The sequence below is a fragment of the Ovis canadensis genome, chromosome 3 (assembly GCF_042477335.2).
Source record: "Ovis canadensis isolate MfBH-ARS-UI-01 breed Bighorn chromosome 3, ARS-UI_OviCan_v2, whole genome shotgun sequence".
Taxonomy (NCBI): Eukaryota; Metazoa; Chordata; class Mammalia; order Artiodactyla; family Bovidae; genus Ovis; species Ovis canadensis.
The window spans coordinates 60,850,997-60,872,282 of record NC_091247.1 but is presented as its reverse complement, the minus strand read 5'-3'; the positions used below and the strand labels follow the sequence as shown (position 1 = coordinate 60,872,282).

Here is a 21,286-nt window from a genome sequence, read left to right as displayed (position 1 = left end):
GGCGACGGAGGATGAGATGGTTGGATGGAATCACCGACATGACGGACATGAGTTTGAGCAAGCTCCCGGAGTTGGTGATGGACAGAGAAGCCTGGCATGCTATAGTTCATTGGATCGCAGAATCAGACACGACTGAGTGACTGAACTGAACTGATAGCGCCAACCTCTATTAGCTGGTATTAGAATTCAACTAAATTACAGGACACACAGCTGGTGTCAGAAAACATGAGACCCATCCATTCTCTAGCCTCTGGCCATATGGCTACTGAACGCTAAGATGCAGTCAGTCTGCCGTGTCCTGCTCTAGGGACTCACCAGGTCCCAGAGACAGACTGAAAAGAAAAAAAACACACACACGCACACAAAAATGTAAAAATCACCAATCCCACTAGTCATTTTTATAAGCTAAAATGATACTGTGCTAGCTAAATTAATACATTACAAAAATTAATCTCTTTCTGCTTTCTTAATGGGATTACTAAAAATTTAAAGTTCCCAGGTGGCACAATCGTAAAGAACCCACTTTCCAATGCAGGAGATGCAAGAGACCTGAGTTCCATTCCTGAGTTGGGAATATCCCCAAGAGGAGGAAACGGCAACCCACTCCAGTATTCTTGCCTGGAAAATCCCATGGACAGAGGAGCCTGGTGGGCTACAGTCCATGCGATTGCAAAGAGTCAGACATGACTGAGCACAGGTATTTAGCTCGTGTTTGCAGCTTATATTACAGTTCTAGTGAGTGAGTGAGTGAGAGTGTGTGTGTGTGTGTGTGGGGGGGGGGGGGGGGATGCTATTTTTAAATGCCTTCATTTCTGAAAATTCAGGGCCTGGAATCCTCTGGGCATCTCCAATCTCTACATGTAGAAAGAAAGTGTCTACCAGGATGGGAGGCTCTGGGTAACACAGGGAGAGAAGCTGATACAGACTCAGTGTTTGTAGGGGATGTGCTGGAACCCCCTAGGCTTGTGGAGCAGTTTCACCCCAACCCCACTTTCCCAACCCCTCCACACCCCTACCCCTCCACCCCTCAGTGACAAGCATCCCTGTCTCTTATCACATGAAAAAGCGCTGGGCTCCTACCAGCAAAGTGACAGAGGAAGACCTCCGATCTTAACCTCATCTCCCTGTCTCCCTGTACACAGGGTAGGTGGACTTTTTCTGGAAAAGGACCAGATAAATATCTCAGGCTTTGGGAGTTAGTTTCTAAGGCAATGACCCAGCCCTGCCTGGAATCAGGAAGACAACCACAGACCACGTGTAAATGGCCGAGCCCAGGCAGGTCCTAATGTGACCACTCACAAGACCAGGTAGGGAGTGGGTTTTGCGCCAGGGCCAGAGTTTGCCAACCCCTGCTCTATGCTGTTAAAAACAAGAGCATGGCCCTGAAGTGGAATCACCTAGTACAAGCCCCACATCACCAAGCAGAGACTTACTACAGTTTCCACTCTCCCAGAAACAGAATCTGAACTCAATCCATCAGGGATCATGTGACCAGCACTGGTGAGGTCACCTGCCTGGCAGACCCCTGCTGTCCATCCCCCACAGGAAAGTGACCTTAATAACCAACCCACTCTGTCCAAATTGACCACCTGGTCTCTGCTCCCTTCTGCCCATAAAGTCCTTCATTCTGTCCAGCTCCCCAGGACTCCTCTGTCTGCTGATGGAAAGCTGCCTGACACATGAATCAGTGAATAAAGCCAATAGGATCATTAACACTTGTTGCTATTGTTTATCATGCCCAATTCTTTGTGACTCCATGGACTGACACACGCCAGACTCCCCTGTCCTTCACTATCTCCCCAAATTTTTTTCAAACTCATGTCCATTGTGTAAATGATGCCATCATCCAACCATCTCATCTTCTGTCACCCTCTTCTCCTACCCTCAGTCTTTCCCAGCAACAGGGTCTTTTCCAGAGTCGGCTCTTCACATCAGGTAGCCAAAGCATTGGGGCTTCAGCTTCTGTCCTTCCAATGAATATTCAGGGTTGATTTCCTTTAGGGTTGACTGGTTTGATCTTCTTACAGTCCAAGGGACTCTCAAGAGTCTTCTCCAGCACCACAGTTTGGAAGCATCAATTCTTCGGCACTTCGCTATTATGGTCCAACTTTTACTTGTACATTCATACACGACTAAACGGACCTTTGTAGGCCAAGTGATGTGTCTGATTTTTAATATACCATCTAGGTTTGCCATAACTTTCCTTCCAAGGAGCAAGTGTCTTTTAATTTCATGGCTGCAGTCACCATCTGCAGTGATTTTGCAGCCCAAGAAATGCAGGGGCCTGGGTTCAGTTCCTGGTCAGGGAACTAGATCCCATATACTGCAACTAAAGAGCTTGCGTCCCACAACCAAGACTTGGCACAGCCAAATAAATAAATGAAAACAATTTAAAAAAAAAAAGAGTTAGTACGTTGCCTTGATTAATAAAAGAAATCCCACAAAAAAGAGGAGTATCAGAAAAGATAAGTCTCCGAATGTCAGGTCTTACTCAGCATGTGTGTGTTCAGCCTGTACTTTCAGATTGTTACCTGTCAGTGACACTAATCTCCCTGGGGAGACCAGAGCAACTGACCATGATCATCCAGCTCCCAGGGAGGGGGCAGCCAGGAGCTAGAGGCACAGCAGGATGGCACCCTCGGGGATGCAGTCCTGGCAGCCCACAGCCTACCAAGCCCTGGGGTGTCTGCCCCCAACTCACCTGCCCGGCAAAGACACCCAGCCAGCCACCGCCAAGGGTCACCACACACGAGTTCAAGTATAACATACCCACATAGGAAAATGCTCCAGAGAGCCTGCCAGGACTGCACTCAGATAAATTCCCTGTTTACACAGGGATGAGGCAGCTTGCAGGGGCGCAGAGAAGATCAGATCAGATGCAGCAGATGAAACGTTAGGTAAATATCAGTGGTTGTCACTGCCTTGTTCAGGCTTGAGGAAGGTTCCTCCATACCACCCAGCAGCTGGCATTTACAGCTCCATGCTCCAACTCTTTTCCCCAACTATTTCTAATTTTGTAACATGAAAGTTAAAGTGTTCATTGCACAGTCATGTCCCACTCTTTGCAACTCTATGGGCTGTAGCCTACAGAATCCTCTGTCCATGGAATTCTTCAGGCAAGAATACTGGAGTAAGTATCCATTCCCTTCTTCAGAGGATCTTCCCAACCCAGGACTGAACCTGGATCTCCTGCATTGCAGGCAGACTCTTTCCTGTCTGAGCCACCAGCAAAGCCCAAACTTTTCCCAAACTATTTCTAATTTTATAATATATTTCTTCTAAATACGAGGTCAAAAACTCCAAGGACCATTTTGCTGTAACCCCTGAGAACCAGAAAGTCCAACTCTTTCATGCAAGAGATTTTTAAAAGTCACTGACATTTTCCTGATACCAGAAGTTACTACAAATCCATAAGTCCCAAATTCACAATCCAAACACTAGAATAGTAAATCAAACACATATCTCACAACACTAGTTACTTTAGCTTTTTTAGATAATAAACTGATATATACCTTCCCATTATAACGATTTAAATAAATTTACAAAAGCAACGATTAGGCTTTTTATTGAATTTAAAATTATTTTTGGATTTTTCTTATAGGCAATGGATTTTATGACATGCACTGGGGGGGAGATCGAACCCGCATCTCCTGCATTGCAGGAAGATTCTAGATATGCACTGCATGACTAGAGGGAGTTCCATGAGGCAGTAAAATTAAATTTCATTCTACAATGCCTGTGTGGACCATCTCTGGCCCAAGGCCTGGGTCCCAGTAGTTCCAACATCAGACAAGACAGCACCCAAAACCCATCAGCCTGGCCCCTCCCCTTGCCACACACCCCGTCCCACATCAGGAGGGGAGGCTCAGGCCCTCCTTCTCAGGATGCTTTGAAATGGTTTTCATTTTATGCAACCGTATTAAAAGACAGTTACTGAAATATTATTTAAAAGAAGAACTGGAGACATAGAAACACATGCGTGTGGGCTTAGTCGCGTCTGACTCTTTGCAACCCCATGGACTGTAGCCCATCAGGCTCCTCTGTTCATGGGATTCTCCAGGCAAGAATACTGGAGTGGGTTGTCATCCCCTTCTCCAGGATATCTTCCCAACCCAGTATCGAACCTGCATCTCCTGCATTGCAGGCAGATTCTTTACCACTGAGTCACTGGGAAAGCCCTTATAGTAACATGTGCTCCTTTATTAATATACTGACCCAGAGGGTCTGGCAGGTGTAATAAAGGACAATGAGAACAGCCTGAATCCCAACCTGTCTGCACCTACCACAAGCTAATAGAAAAGCCCCAGTTATTTCTCAGAAGGCCGTGAACTGAGGTTGTGCTGTATACAATCCCAATGGAAGGAAACACAATTTCACCTAATAGCCAGTGAAGATAGACATGTGAGTTTTTCACCCCAAGGTCATAGGCTTCCTGAAGTCCATCCTCTCTGGGCAGGGCCCCTGGATTAAGAACGACTTTGGAGAACCACTCAGAATATCACAGGATGTCGTGAACTGCGGCCGTCAGATTCAACAAATTCCTAGATTTCAGACTCAGGTGGGGCTGCAGGGGGACCCATCAGAGCAGAGGCCCCTGTGCTGCTGTAACAGGAGGTGCGGAGGCAGCTGGACCAGCCCCCTGGGGCCGACGCTCTCCACCCACCTGCTGCCTGCTTCCGGAATCTGGCAAGGATTCTTCCACCAAGCGGAAGAGATCACCTTGTGCACCCCTGCTCTTACACAGGAAGGATGCTTCCAGCAGACTTGCCAGGAAGAAAACCAAGACAGCCAGTTCCTTACATGTTTCCAACAAAGTGGGAGCGCTCACGGTCATGATTCTTCTGCGCACAGACGCCGACACTCACAGAAACAACGTCGGTCAAAGCAAAAACTCAGCCAAAGGGTTTTACAATTTTTCAGAAACCCACAGGTCAAAATGGAAGTTGTAAATTATACTTTAACACAGAAGCATGGGCTTAAAGAAAATAACACCCAAAAAGTCACTGTAGATGCTTATTTGCAGTCAATTTTAATGAACAAAATGCACCAATGCAAGTTATATTTATGTGAATAAATGTAAGTAATAAATAATAAATGTACTCTCTCTAATCAGAGTAGCTTCTAGGGAGGGCAGAACGGTAAGCAGAGTCCCCACAAGGGACCTTCCACCACCCCTCCCCAGAATCATACCATCACTAGGGGGCAGGGGAGGGGCAAACAGGAAAGTGAAATAGGCTGCTGCCTTTAACCCTGACCTGTTCTGTACCCAAGAGAAAGGTCATTCCCCTGATCAGCCCTCCCCAAGCCAGCTCCCAGGACCACACCTACTGGCACGCACACTTGGAGCTGTGCCAGGGCAACTGGGCAGGTGGTAGGGGCCACCTGAGAGGCTGAGTCCACAGAGGAAGCACACCTGCCCTGGGCTGAGACCTCGGTGGGAGCTCCACCACCACAGAGCACTTCCTCCCCTGGAAGAATGATCTCAGGCCCCCATCACACCAGGGGTCCGCCTGAGCGCAGGATGGACCCAAAGGACCCAAGAGTCCGTCTCAGAGCACCAAGGATCGGGCGTGTGCCGAAACCAGGAAGATCTGCTGGTTTTTATTTGCCCAAAATGGACAAAGTCCACAGGCACTCTGTCACACACACTCACCTGCTCTTACACATGTGCAGGGAGCCCAGCCTGGTGTTCTGTGATGAACTAGCGGGGGTGGGATGGGGGACGGAGGGTGCTCGAGAGGGAGGGGATGTGTGTTTAACTATGGCTGGTTCATATTGCCATACGGCAGAAACCACTACAACACTGTAAAGCAATTTTCCTCTAATAATAAAAAAGAAAATATCTATTACAATAACATGGGAAAAAAAAACATTTCAGATGAACCTGGCCCCAAGGACCTCCCCACTCCGGTCCTGACTGACATATCCAGGGCAGGGTTCATGGATGTGACCTTACTTCCCTCCACCGGACCTCCGAGGGCATCAGGCTTCCTCCCCAAGACTTCAATATAGACAGGGGAGTTACCCGGTCACCCCTCAGAGGACCCACAGTAGACAGCCTGGCAGACACAACCTCAGCCGGGGGTTCAGGGTCAGTGGGGATAAGCCTTGATGATACCACGCACCCTGATAGGATGCAATAGCCCATAGCCCAGTCCAATCATGAGAAAAACACTGGATAGACCCCAGCTGAGGAGCATTCCACAAAACACCTGACTGGTCCTCCTCAACACTGAAAAGGCCATCAGAACAAGCAAAATCTAGAAACCGTCACAGCCAAGGGAGCCTCAGGACACACCACGAGTAAAAGCAGTGTGGTTTCCACGATGGGATTCTGGGGCACAAGAGAACATTAAGGAAAAATTAAGAAAATCCAAAAAAAGTATAGACTTTGGTTAACAACCAATGTACCAGAGTAATAGAAGATGCTATTTACATTGGGGACAGGATCGTGGTTATGGAAACTCTGTACTCTCTTTGGAATTTTTCTATAAATATAAGTCTTTTCTAAAAGTAAAGGTTTATTTTTAAATATATATGTACTGTACATATTACTGGAGAAGGAAATGGCAACCCACTCCAGTATTCTTGCCTGGAAAATCCCCTGGACAGAGGAGCCTGGCAGGCTACAGTTCATGGGGTTGTAAAGAGTCAGACACGACTGAGCAACTAAACAACAACTATACACACTATATATAAATCCATACATGCAAAGCGTAACATGAACACCTTTGAACAATTGCAAAGTGCACTTTGGAAAAGGTAACAAAAACTGTACTCAACAGAAGGAGATAAACACACTTGCTGCTGCTGCTGCTGCTGCTAAGTCGCTTCAATCGTGTCCGACTCTCTGCGACCCCACAGACGGCAGCCCAACAGGCTCCTCTGTCCCTGGGATTCTCCAGGCAAGAACACTGGAGTGGGGTGCCATTTCCTTCTCCAATGCATGAAAGTGAAAAGGGAAAGTGAAGTCGCTCAGTCGTATCTGACTCTTAGAGACCCCATGGACTCCTCCGTCCATAGGATTTTCCAGGCAAGAGTACTGGAGTGGGGTGCCATTGCCTTCTCCGTAAACACACTTACTGATTAGCTTAACACAACAGAATAATTATATGGTTGAATTTTTGTACAACTCTTGTTCTTCAGAGAATACCTTGTGTGTACTTCTATAAATAAAACAATAAATGTACTACAAAGTGTAAAATAATAAATACACAAACTGATAAACAAAAGATCTTGCTCCCTTGAACAAGACCAAAAAAAATTATTTGGCATGCATTAAATTCTCTCCTGTTAAGGTCTCTGAGAGCCAGGAATCAATATATTCCAATCAATTTTTAAAATTGCAACATAAAATGTGTATTGCAAATTAAATTCTCTTTATTCTCAAATTATATTTATTCAAACACTAAGCATTAATTACAGTGTATCACAAATTAATTACAGTATATCACAAAAACTAGTTTACACTAATCCACGTCATCAAAAGTGAAAGGAACTGTAAACGGGTTCAGTGTGAAACAAAAAGGACAAATCACTAATTATGACTTGAACTGCTTTGAATGCTAAGGATTCAATTATTTCCAGATGCTAAACAGACACACAGAAACTGGTCCACCACCTTACTGTCAACAGGGCACAACAATCTGGTACCAGATGTAGCAGAGGTCAACAAACAGAAACACTGCATTTGAAAAAGATTAAAAAACACATCTATAAGGAAGTAAAATACAGTTTACATTTCAAAAGAAACTAAAGAAACACTCTGAACAGACTATCAGGATAAAAAACAAACCTGCAAAATGCCTGATCCGGGCTGACTTACAGTATCCATCATGAATCCAGGCAAAGGAGTTATTTGACTAAATAAATCTTTCCTAGGTTAAAATGTAATGGAATACTGCATTTACAACATTATCAACTTTAAAAAGGGAATCAGAAGTATCAGTGGGCTTCCTGACCCCGCATTCCACTAAAAACGGCAATAAGTAATTTCGCTATTTTTTTAAGATAAAAGTCTTCAGCAAATAAATCACATGTAAGCAGAGTTTATATAATCTGCAAATTATGGACTAGTTGACTCCAAAACCATCTGTTTATCCTAAGTAAACCAACAGCATGGCCTCAAGCAGACTCTGGATGACAGCACTATCCCAGGAAGGGTGGATGGAGGGGGGTGGTTGGTGGAGAACTGGGTGCTGACCAGCTACAGCAACCACAGAGCTTTACCACTGGCAAGAGAGACAATCCCTGCTCAGCAGACACCCTATGGTCTCAGGGCTGTCTCACTCCCCCTGAAATATTTGATGTTTTATTGAAAAAAAAAATTTTTTTTTAATTTTTCTGCTGTGCTTTGAGATATGTGAGGTCTTAGTTCCTCTACAATTGACCGAACCCACAGTCCTTGCAGTGGAAGCATGGAGCCTTAACCACGGGACCACCAGGGAAATCCCTCCCTGGGGTATCTGAAATGAATTCTAACTGGCCTGGGGACTTTGCATGGGTCTTCCTCACACCTCCCACAGAACCCCACACAGAGGCATGACACTCATCTTGGATACGTGTTAACTGAGATGAGGGTCAATCGTGAACGGGTAAAGTTACCCGGGCTGGCTGACAAGCTCCCTGAGGGCAGGTCTATCTGGTCCCCCTGTGTGTTTCTGCAGCTTCTGCCATAGCTCCTCTCAAGCCGCCACTCAACAACTTAGTGATGACAAACTGAGGGGTAATCTGATCTGTGAGTCAGCTCAGGATGCAGAAGGCAGCTTTGTCCTCAACACGCATGGTCCTCCAGCCAGATTCACAAAAAGGAAATAGCATCTTCAGTTTACCATGCAGGCTGGCTGCTCTGAAGACCCTTCTTGAAAAAGGAACTGCACAGTTGCCAATTCCTAAACAGGGTATGCAGACACACAGACACACACACAGACACACACACACAGACACACACCACCCCCCCCCCCCCACCAGAACTAAGCTTCTGCTTCCCAGAACACAAAACAGAGGTGGAGAGGAGTTAGAAATGAGCTGTGCACCTTGGACAAGCTAGCAGTGTGTGTGGCGGGGGGCGAGGCGGCTTCGCTGATGGTTCAGTGGTTAAGTATTTGGGGGGACAGGGGTTCAATCCCTGGTGAAGGAAGTAAGATCCCACATGCCGAGGGGTACCAAAGCCCATGCAGCACCACAGCTAGGGTCTGTGCACCACAATGAAAGATCCTGAGTCCACAACTGAGACCCGATGCAGCCAAATAAATTTTAAAAAAAACAACTACAAGCAGGTGGAGAAGAACATGCGTACCTCTACTGCTCACAGGAAGCCAGACCTTTCAAGCTCACATTTAGACCAGCTATTTATGAAGTTCAGGATGAGGCTGTTTTAATCCAGCCCCTGTTATAATTGGGCTTCCCAGGTGGTGCTAGCGGTAAAGAACTGGCCCGCCAAAGCAGGAGACCTAGGAGACACAGGTTTGATCCCTGGGTCAGGAAAATCCCCTGGAGGAGGGCATGGCAACCCACTCCAGTATGCTTGTCTGGAGAATCCCAAGGACAGAGAAGCCTGGTGGGCTACAGTCCACAGAGTCGGAAACCACTAAAGCGACTTGGCACACACTGTTATAATTAAAAGTCAAGACATTACTGCATTCAGGCAAATGGTTTATTTTGAGGAAGGAGAGGATTTCAATACTGTAAATGCAAAGCCCTACAAAAGTCCTGCATCTGTAGTTCCAGAGCTGGGGCATCACCCGACACAGGGCTCCTGCAGCCCATCCCTGTGCCCCTCAGCTGCCCCTCTCCACGGTGGCCAAGTAACACTTGCTCCTTCCACCAGTGTTGGAACTGAATGACACAATGACACACAACAATTAGATACACACAGTGTTACCCAGCCAGCACACCACTGCAAAATTTCCAAGCTTGTCCAAAGACTTATTACTATGACTGTCTAAGAGGTCTTTCCAAAGAGTTACTATGACTCTCTCAGAGGTCTTTCTCTGTGCCCGCAAGGATGGGAGGCTAAGGAAAGAAAAGACTGATTGTACTTTTAACCACCTCTACCAAAAAAAGTTCAAAAACGCCCTGAGTGCTGATTCTGTGTTTATCCTGGTAACAGAACAGGAAGAGAGCAGATAAGAGGCGACCAAGCAAAAGGGAAGAGCAAGGCAACAGGAAATGATTTACAGAAAACAGATCAAGATTAAGCCAAAAAAACTTCTAACTGGCCGCCCTCTGGATATCAAGGCTTCTCTGACTTTCTCAAGTCAGGACCTGCTCATAAGGGAAAAAAAGAAAATGTACACAGAATATCACAGTCCAGACAAGGCAGCTAACAAGCAGCTCTGCCCTGAGCCAGACCCGGAGACTCAGAAACTAACAGCCAAATTATCATTTTCCCCTTCCTTTTCCCTGGATAACGTCTAATTTGTGATATTTTTGTTCTCTCTCCCCTGAAGAGTTTATTTTAGACCTTACAAAAAAGGAAATAAAGCATTCAAAAGCTAACAGATGTGACTCGTTCAAAGAAGAGTAGGCTGAACCTAGAACCTAATAAACTTTAGTAATAACAAAAGAATTTTTTTTCTGTAGACCATCACCTAAGGATGCTGTAAGGATGCTGAGCCTAAGTAAATAGATATATTTCACCAAAACAAACTCTGAAAATCAACTACTTACTACAAGCAATTGATAAGGGACCCCATTACTTTCCTGTTAGTGGATATTCTAAGGAGAACGCATTGTCACCACAGTTCAGCTAGATTTCCTAATGCTTCCTACAAAATCAGCATTTCATATTTCCATGGTCCAAATGGAAGTAGAAAATTTTAAAAACAACGCATCCCCTACTTTTCCACCAACAGATAAACCATGATATGTCAAAGTTTCTCCTTTTTATATTTAACTGCAGAGATGCATAAATACTTTTCAGCTTTCTGTTGTTGTTGTTGTTGTTCAGTTGCTAAGTTGTGTCTGACTCTTTGCGACCCCGTAAACTGCAGCACGCCAGGCTTCCCTGTCCTTCATCATCTCCCAGCATTTGCTCAAATTCATGTCTGTTGAGTCAACAATGCTATCTATCCATCTCTTCTGCTGCCCCCTTCTCCTTTCGCCTTCGGCTTTCTAAATAGGCATTATTTTTCATGTTTATAAAAATTCCAGGGATGGCTGGATGGCAATGATCTCCAAGAGGGCAACTGTATGAAAGAATACATGGGCCATTAACTGAAAGGTTTAAGCCAAGTACAGCAGTACTCACTTAAAATAAGGCTGCTGAAATACTGACATCTTTGGGCAGTTAGCCCTTTGAAGTCGGGACTATAATGTACATTGCCAAGACGGGCCAGTATCCCTGGCCTTGACCCACTGGACACCAGGACCACTCTCAAGTCTGGACAACTGGAAAATGTCCCCAGACACTGCCAACTGTCCAGAAGGGCAGAACCACCCCCAGCTGAGAACCACTAATTTATATACAAGAGTAGTGGGTCAAGTCTCAAATTTCTTTAATATCAACATTTGAAAAGGTATTTTTATTTTGTATTTGCAAAAGTGAATCACTTATTTCTCAATCCAAACCTAGCAGCTAGGAAAATCCAAACACAGATGGGAATTTGCACCATGCTGCACTATGAGAAAATGCACTATGTTGAAAACATTTTCTGCTCTTGATGATAACAACCCTCTCTGATCTGAGACATGAAGAAAAAGAGGATCTCCTTCCTCCAGAAAGCGGGGCACCCTTCCCTCTCCTCCCTCCACTCAGCCCTGAGCTGTGGGTGCAAGGCACAGACAAGTTCAAGCAGCAACAATTAAACACCAGAGTCCTCACCTGGGATCCTCAACAGAGCCTCAGTTCCATGCAGGCCCCCCTCAGCATGACAATGACAACAGCAGAGGGTCTGCTGTCCTTCCCCTACTTTTTTTTTTAAGAGGATAATTTCTTTATAGTCACTTCTGAGTCTTACCTCCTGAACCACATGAAACAGACCTATGAAGGAGACTCCAAGAAGGGAAATGAAGCAGTAGATGGCTGAATAAAGGGAGGAGAGCTTGTACATACAAGCCAGGCTGGTCCATGGACGGCGGTAACTGTACTCCTGAAGAAAAACCATCTGAGTGCAGGTAAGGAAGGCAGGTGGCTGAAGTCGCACCATCAGGGTGGGGAAGTCATACACAAACATGAAATACACAGAAAAGAATCGAAAGAAAGGAAAAGTCTTTTTTTAATATCTGTCTTGCTAGATTCTGTTCCTAAATATATTCCTTAAAAAAAAGCAGTTTGATGAAAACTCACTATTCACCTAGATCCAATGTCCAGAAACTGTTTCTAAAGTAACTCCCTGAATCCCTTGGTATTTCTTGGTCTCTTAAAAATACTCAAGCAGCTTGTGGTTTTTAACACCCGTGTCTCCAAGCTGATTCCCATCACTCAGAGCAACAAGAGAGCTCTTCATCACCAATCCGGCGTGTCCCCGCCCCCAACACACACACACATTTGAAAACAGGGACATGAACTTTTAAAGGGACTGCCCTTAAAATGAACACAGCTGGTGTTCTAATGAAGCATAATATATATTTTATTAGAAATACTTTTCTAATGAAAATGAGTACTTTTCATCTATCATATTTTATAATTAGTTACATAACTGGTAGGCTATTGATTTGTATAACTTAGGTCTGTATCCAGTGATCTTATCGAACTCTTGTATTAATTCTTAAAAAAAAAAAAAAAATTCCAACAACAACAGAAACAAACCCAGCTGGAAAGAGGGATGGAGAACTGTTCTTTTCTTCTTTGGCCAGGCTCACAAGTAACATCATTAAAATACCTGTTGATTTGCAAACATCCTTAAATGCTCAGCCAAAACTCACAGGCTTACAAAACTATGGCACATCCTTTAAGGAAGATGGATGCAGATGCTGAAGGGCTTGTCCAAGGAGTCAGCCACTGGCGGCTTACTAAGCATCTCACACCCATCTCCCCCTCTTGGAAGGTTCCTCCCCAGCTGGCCGCCCCCACTGCAGCTGGGAGAATTATTAAGCTTGTTTAAGTAAATAAATCTTTGCTGCTACTCCTCCTGGAACATGCCACAGGAGTAGCAGCTGGACTGCAAATCTAAGCCCGTGAATTAAGAGCACCTGCCTGCCTTACAGCCCATTGGAGACCACGGCCTTTCTGACCTGCGAACACACAAAGAACCAGACTCTCAGTTATACCTCAGTTCCATCTGCCCTGAGGGGAGGCTGCCCAGCACAGAGGGCCACAAGGGTCCTCTGACAACAGAAGGGAAAGTTTAGGATGGTCTGGTACTACAAGCCTCGCCTAAGATGGCAGTCAATGTCAAGGTTCCTACCAAGCCCTTGCAACAGCGGTCTTCCAAAACTCCAGAGCACCTGAGAACTCATGAGAAAAGCAAATTCTCAGGCCCCTCTGAAGACACTCTGGGGGGTGGGTGTAGCCATCTGAGTTGGAAGCTTTCTGGGGTGGGCGGGGGGCGGCGGAACAGCTGAGACCCAGCTCTGAGCTGGGTCCGTCTGGGGCTCCCTGCCTGTGGTGCTCAGGAGGCAGGCTGGGGGAGGAGCAGCAAGGCCGGGGATGGTCTCCACTGCACCACCTCCAGGGCACACCCACCAGGACTGCTGGAGCAGCTGAGGTTGCTCGTGTGTCCTTCCAGAGTCCAGGGCTGATAAGAGGTCCAGAATGAGTGACATCCAAGCCCCACCCACTGTCGTGATTCTCCATGATGTTTCCCCAATCCTACACCATCATAAAAGTTTACAGCTCTGTTTATGTATTTTCTTTTAATGAAGAAATGGTGGCCTGGCATAGGGGATAAAAGTAGAGCCTCAGCAGTCAGACAGGGTGCGTTTGAATTCCAGATCTGCTGACCAGCTCTGGAACCTTATGCAGCCTAACCTGCTAGGTCTCTCTACTCTCATCTCTGAAGAGAAACACAGCAACCAACCACACTCAACTTCCGTGAGCAATGAATGAGCTAATACTGTGTGTAACATGGTTAGTACCATCACTACAATGTGTGTGATGTGTGTGTGTCAGGGAAGAACCCAGTGACCCCTAAAGTACTATGATTTTAGGACGTCCCTGGTGGCTCAGTGGTGAAGAGTCCACCTGCCAATGCAGGAGACATGGGTTCGATCTCTGGTCTGGGAAGATCCCACATGTCTCGGAACAACTAAGCCCATGAGCCACAACTACTGAGCCTGTGCGCTAGAGCCCGGGAACTGCAGTTACTGAGCCCATGTGCTGAGAGTCCTAAGAGCCCGTGCTGTGCAACAAGAGAAGCTGCCGCAGTGAGAAACCCTTGCACCAAAGACAGAGAAAGCTGGAAAAGCAACAAAGACCCAGGACAGCCAAAGTAAATATATAAATAAATATTAAACAAAAAACTATGACTTTAGATTCCATACTTAGAAATTAAGTACTTGACATATATCAGAAGTACACTGAAAACTAACACCCCAAAACAGTTATTTCACATTGGTAATTTAACCTTTAGAATTCAAAATACATTTTAAAACGTTTGTAAAATATACAAGCATTCTGATTATAGGTAAGCAAATCAGGTTCTAGTATTCTAAACGTGCGTGAGTACATGGAATATTACAGTCTTCCTTAGCACGACAGAGATTATACCTTTCCGCTAAAGAATAATAATTACCATGATTATGATTCCAGGTTGCTCTCACTATGTCTTCTTAGCTATCTCAACTTAGGAAAACACAGATTACATGGAGCTTGAATCATGAAAGCGTACAGACCTGTGCTCTCCTACACAGAGTCACCGGTCTCAAGGGGCCAGTAAACACCCCAGCGTGGGGAGGGAAGAGGCATGCCACGGATGAAGAATGCACACAGGGTGTCGCAGGCTGCACATGAACAGAACAATGTGCACCGTCTCATTAAGAGGGTTTTACGTTGAACACTGGGAATAAAAGTATTGTGGCTCTACCGGGTAAAAGAATACATTGTGAAAATTAATTTTGCTTGTTTCTTCTTATATCTTTAAAGTGGTTACTGCTGTTGTTGTTTATTCACTCATTCCTGTCCCACTCTTTACAATCCCGTGGACTGTCGTCCCAGGCTCCTCTGTCCATGGGATTCTCTAGGCAAGAATACTGGAGTGGGTTGCTGTTTCCTTCTCCAGGGGATCTTCCCAACCCAGGGATCCAACCCCTCTCTCCTGTAGTGGCAGGCAGATTATTTCCCACTGAACCACCAGGGGAGTCCAATGTGGCTACCAGACATTTTAAATCCCATCTGTGACTCACATGTGTATATTTGAAGGGGACAGCACTGTTCTTAACAATTGATGTCTTCAACGGGTGTTTGCAGGAAATACTCCATGTTAAAAAAGACATAGCATTTTTGGCACCAGCTTCTCCTCCTTCCTTAAGGGTCCAGCACAGTTTCGGGGTACAAAGCTGCTGTGTATCATGAGGCTGTTATTACAAGGGTAGCAATGAATCAGCCCCGAAGTACACACGTCTTTAAAAATAAGCTGACGATAAACGCTGGTATTCTGTTATCACAACGAGCAGGCTTTGACTCAGTGTGTACGGGGTGGGAGGTGTACATAGAGGCTGGGGGAGCAGGGAGGAGCCCATGGTGCAGGCCCTTGCTGAGCACCGGCGACACTGACCTGAGGGCAATGGAGAGCCAATGCTGGGACCACAGCCAGGTGTGGGTACCAGGGCGCAGTGATCAGGCGAGTGTGGTAACAGAGGGGCTGCCAGAGCCAGTGAGAGAGGAGTTAAGTACCTCAGGCGCAGATGGAAGAGATCTTCAGGGGTAAAACTGATAAGATGTGGGATCTGGGAGGTGAGAGAGAATCCAGGATGACACAGTGAGGCAATGCTGGGGACATTAACCCAAAGGCAGGCAGGTCAGGAGATAGTACTCCCAGCCAAGAGGTTCAGAATTTCCAGGGGAAATGAGCCGGGAGAAGTCGCGTGATTCACTTGAATGACCGAGTGAGTCATGAATGGACAGGTTTGCAGTTGTGGTCACACAGGTGACCACCTGGAACAGCTCATGCTGGCCCTGGCCAGAAACACACATGTGATCGGGGTGGATATTACCAAACCCGCCTGCACCTGCCTGGCTCCCGGTGAACCCACAGTCACAGGGCAGTCCCGGTGATGCTCCCAGCCGTGGGTTCCATCCACAGGAAACACCTGCATCTCCATACAAAATTCAACACTTGCATATAGCTCCTATTTGACACTGATCCTGGTCCCAAAACCATGCTGCAGCTGAGCCAACACGGGCTAAGGGGAAATGTCCACAAAGGGCCTCAGTCAGGGCTGTCCTCTCTCCTCAAGACCTGAAGCATCTGGGCCCGGCGCCCGCCTACCACAGCAGTACGAGGCTTTGTGAGGGAAACTGAGCTGTCACCCCTCCCCTCCTGCCCCAGTGGTGTTTTCAAGCACTTGGGAAACAGAAGCCATGAGATGCCCTAAAATCATCAGCCTGGTTTTGAAGAGTGACAGTCGTGGACAGAACTGTTTGTCCCCGTACTCAAGTGCTGAAGCTCTCACCACCCAAGTGACTCATCTGGAGACAGAACCTCTGTAGCAACTGAAGGTTTAACAAGGTCAGAAGGGTGGGGCCCTAACCCAAGAGGAGCAGCGACCTCCTGGGAAGAGGGACAAACACACAGAGCACCTGAGGACACAAGTGAAGGCAGCCAGTGGAGCCTGGAAGAGAGCCTCACTGAGAACCTAGTCTGCCCGCACCTTGATGACCACTTTGCAGCCTCTAGAAGGGCGAGAAATCAGTTTCCTTTTGACGCTCAGTCTGGATCTGTGAGGACAGTCTGAGTGGACGTGCATACGCTAAACCAGGACAAGCGCCCTTCAGCCCACAGAGAACATCCAGGCCAACGAGGCTCAGACACTGAAACCGGGACATGAGGTCACCTACTGACCCTGGTCCCACCAACAGCCAGGCAGGGGCCACACGCTTGGTCCCATTGGGACCTGGCAGCAGATCCACAGCCTCCCCAGGACCACCTCACCCAGCACCTTTGAGGTCACCTCCTCCTCCTGAGCAGGGCAGGGGGCTCTGTCACCCTGCCACTGTCCCTGGGCTCCGGGGTCCTCACACTGATGTCAAGGCCAGAGCCCAGGTCCCCACGTTCTCTTTATGGTGGCGAATGGGAAAGTAATTGGTAAACTGCAATCTAATATCAGAACACGAGCATCTATTATTTTTATCCGACTTTGGCATTTCAGATCTACGTTAACCACTGACCAGCAAAAACACCCCACTTTCCAAAACTGTCTCAAAAAGAGAAACTGCAGTATTTCCCTTCTGAGTGCACTTGAAGCTTCTTTTCTTAAAAACATTTTAAAACACAAATGGTATACAAAGAAGTAAAAGGACACTAAATGACCAGCTTCCCGCGGTCAGGATAATAAATGCTCTGCCCAGAGTTTCCAGTTCAGGTCAACATGCACAGACACTCTACTGAAAAGTTAAATATTCAGTCATCCCACCAGGGGGTTATGCAGTTGGGTTTGTTTTTCATCTTGCCTTTTCTCTCTCTTTTTTTTTTTTTTTGTTTTAGGTTCAGGACTATAAATGATTCATTAGACAGATAACTTCTCAAACAGAGAGGCCACCAGACCAAATCCCCCCATTGTCTGGGCCTGGAAGCACTGCAGACAAAACCTTATGAACCTAGAGCCTTAATGACTGACAGGATTCAACATTCACGTGCTCAATCAGTATTTTCTCGAAAGAACACAAAGAATCCACAGGGCCAACTGTGACAAATGTCTGTGTGTGTGTTGTTAGGGCAGGGAGAGGGAAGCAGTTATAATTGACGAATGTCGATTACACCTTCAGAAACTGACATACTTTGAGATCCATTCAAAACGAAATGCAGAAGAAAACAGTCTAATTTTCAAAACAATGCCACTAAAATGGCCTAAAGAAATAAACTATTTTTATTTCGGCTACATACTTTCAAAACTGTTAAAAGGCTGTCCTGTCCTTCTAAGCTGCCTTAACTCAAGCATTTAGCAATATCATCACAGTATCACTTTGAGCCTCTGAAAACATGGGGTTTCCATCACTCATTTGAGGAAAGAGAAACCATCTGGAAGTGCCATTTGCCACTCATCTGGATGGGAAAATTAATTTCGCAAGCCTTGGGGTTGAGCTGTGGGGAGTTTCCTGTCCATTTTTGAAAAGTCAGCTTACTAGACTTCCAAACATGGTCCACTGCCCTGCCATGCAGTTCTAGGGAGCAGCCTTCAGTTCCATTCTTCATGTGGGACAAACATGTGTGGCCCTCGCCCTCAGCTCACACTGCTGGCCATGCTGGGTAGTTACAAGCATGCATATCCTGGAGAATTGTGTAACACAGCCTCATCCAGTTGGGGCAACTGAAGTAACCAAGGAAGAGGATCTGGTCATTCCAGACAATCAAGAAGACTTTAGGGTATTTTAAAAGGTTATCCAGGGCTTCCCTGGTGGCTCAGAGGTGAAGAGTCTGCCTGCCAATGTAGGAAACACAGGTTTGATCCCTGGTTCAGGAAGATCCTACATGCCGTGGAGCAACTAAGCTCACGTGCCACAACTACTGAGCCTGTGCTCTACAGCCCAGGAGCGGCAACTACTGAGCCCACATACAGTAACTACCGAAGCCTGTGTGCCTAGAGCCCATGCTCCGCAACAAGAGGAAGCAGTGGGTGGCAAGAGAGGCCCAGAGCAATGAAAAGTAAAAAAATTAAAAAGTTATTCAGTTTGTATACACACAAGAAAGATTTTGGGTATGTTTAACATGGATAATAGCGCACTTCTCAAATACCGTGTACATATGATGCATTTGCTGGAAAATCTCAGTCATCGCTTGATGCAAACAACAGAGGCTGGGAAACATCACAGCTTCCAAGAGAGGAGGGATGAAGAGACCTGAAGTGCAAGGCATGTGATAAAGAAAACCTCAAAGTCTGACAAGTGAGCACAGCTACTTGAAATCACCTTAATCAGGCCCCACATTAAGTGGGGAGAGAAGGTACTGGGTCAGTCTGTTCTCTGGACGCAATTCACCACCCGACTTCATCCCATGTTCCAGGAGCAATCCCGCAGCGTGTCTAGGGAGCAGCTGAGAAGCTTGAAGCCCAGATGAGGCCTCTTTGGTACCACCAGCTTACCACCGCTTTAAGTTTCCAATTTCAGCCTCAGCTAGCTGCAGCCAGAGGACCGCTAAAATCTGGCCACTTTGTTCAGTCAATGCTGCTGCTGCTGCTGCTAAGTTGCTTCAGTCGTGTCTGACTCTGTGCAACCCCAGAGACGGCAGCCCACCAGGCTCCTCTATCCCTGGGATTCTCCAGGCAAGAGTATTGGAGTGGGTTGCCATTTGCATTCTCCCTCAATCAACACTACATCTAATCAACCTGGAGAGGAGAAACATCAATGTAGGATTTTCCCTCCCGGTCACTGCTTCAGAATCATGGTTAACACTCACATCTGGGGAAATCCCTGTTCCGACCACCTAAAAACCTACATGGACAGCTCAGTCTCGCAGTTGAACCCACTTCATCTCCTGTTCACCACTGCCCTCCTATTTACTAAACCCTTGGCCCAGGCTCAATTCCTGTTATTAATTTACCCGTTTATTAATATCTGGGGACACCCGGTAAGTGAATTACGGGTAGTGTTTGGAAATAAAGTTTAGGTCTGCTGTGATAACTCAAAGCACCCAGAGTGATTTCATTTTCAGTCTCTTTTAGCCTTGAAAAGCCCTGTTGCCAAAGATACCTGATGCAGAGGGACAAAACACGCCTCAAATTACTCTCATTCCTACTAAATCCCTTCGGCGAAGCAGAGGAGGAAGCCGGGCCGGGACCAGGCGGGACTCTGCTACCTCTGGGTTCCCCACCCCCAGGCCACACCCCGTAGCCTCTCGGGGGTTCACTTTCTTTGGGGTCAAGGGCAGGAGTGGGCCTGCGTGGGCCCAGCGCTGAGGCCTGCTCATCCCCTGCGCATACCCAAACTTGCCAGGCTCAGCCCCAAACCTGTTGGCAAAATAAACAAAGGCAAACACAGGGGACCCGACCTAGCCTGAGTGCCAGAGGTCGCCCCGCGCCGGCTCCAGCTTTGTCCCCACGCGGACGAGCTGCCAGTGAGCCCAGAGCCCCGGCACACGCGCAGCCCTTTCAGGGCGACCGCCACGGTCCACACACGAAAGCGCTTTGCAATCACGCCCCCCACTCGCTCCACGCCGAATGCGCTCACGAGGGAGTTACCGTCTACGCCTACAATCACACACCGAATTCTTCCAGAACCGCTGGGTGGTTCGATCGCCCAGAATAAGCTACCAGGGCAGCGCGATCGTGAGAAACTTTGTTTCCGGGGCCGGCGATCCCCGGTCGGACGCGGAGCCCGGCACGAAGCGCCTAGGGGCCGCGGGAAGCCTCCCGGACGCCAAGTGACAGCAGCTCCGCGCGGGGTCGCCAACAGTCCCGATCCCAGAAGTTGTGCGGGCCGCGCTCGCCTCCCGGTCCTGCCTGCGCGGGGCCGGCGATCCACGCGGTCCTCGCCGGCGGCGCGCCCGGCCTCCCCGGTCCCCGCTCCGGGACCACCGCGCAGAGGCCTGCCCCGCCCGCCCGACCGGGGGAGGGGGCGAGCCGGAGGTGCCCGCAGCCGCGAGGCCAGGCCGCGCAAGCGACCGGGCCCCCAGCCCCGGCTCCGGCCCCGGCGCGCCCCGCCCCGGCTGCCCCGCAACTCCGCGAGCCGCCCAAGTTGGCGGCCTCCGCCCGGGCCCCAGCCCCCGAGCCCCGACCCTCGGGCCCCAGCCCCCGGCCCCCGCTTACCTCGCGCGCCGCCCGCCGAGGCCGGGGCAGCGGCGCGGGTCCCGGGCGGCGGCCGCCCTGCGCCCGCCCAGGCGCCGCTCTTTGTCTGCGCCGCTCGCTCCTCCCGCCGCTCGGCCGACGCTCCGGCCCGGGCGGACCCCGCGGGCCCGGCCGACCCCCGCCGCCGAGCCCCGCGCCCGCCGGCCCGCTCGGCTCCGGCCTCGCTCCCGCCGCGGCGCCCCCGCCCCTCCCGGCTGCGCCCGCCGCGCGCCCTTCCTCCTCCTCCTCGTCCTCCTCCGCTCCGCCCAGTGACGCCGCCGGGGCCGCCCAGGCCCGCGCGCCCGCCGCCCGGGACCCACCTGGGCGCGCACGGCGGCCCGGCTCGGGCGGCGCCGGGGCTGGCTCGAGGCTCAAACGCGGGCGCCGCCCGGCCCGGAGGACCCTGCGCGGGGCCGGGCCGGGCCGG

At 48.4% G+C, this 21,286-nt stretch overlaps 1 protein-coding gene across 1 annotated transcript in view; it reads right to left on the bottom strand.

Annotated features, from left to right (window-relative positions):
* Positions 1-20,932, bottom strand: part of NCK2 (NCK adaptor protein 2) — a 117,819-nt gene extending 96,887 nt beyond the window's left edge. The window contains exon 1 of the mRNA XM_069583211.1: positions 20,842-20,932. The gene's annotated coding sequence lies outside the window, so the exon portion shown is untranslated. The remainder of the gene's footprint in view (positions 1-20,841) is intronic.
* Between the last annotated feature and the right edge of the window lie 354 nt (positions 20,933-21,286).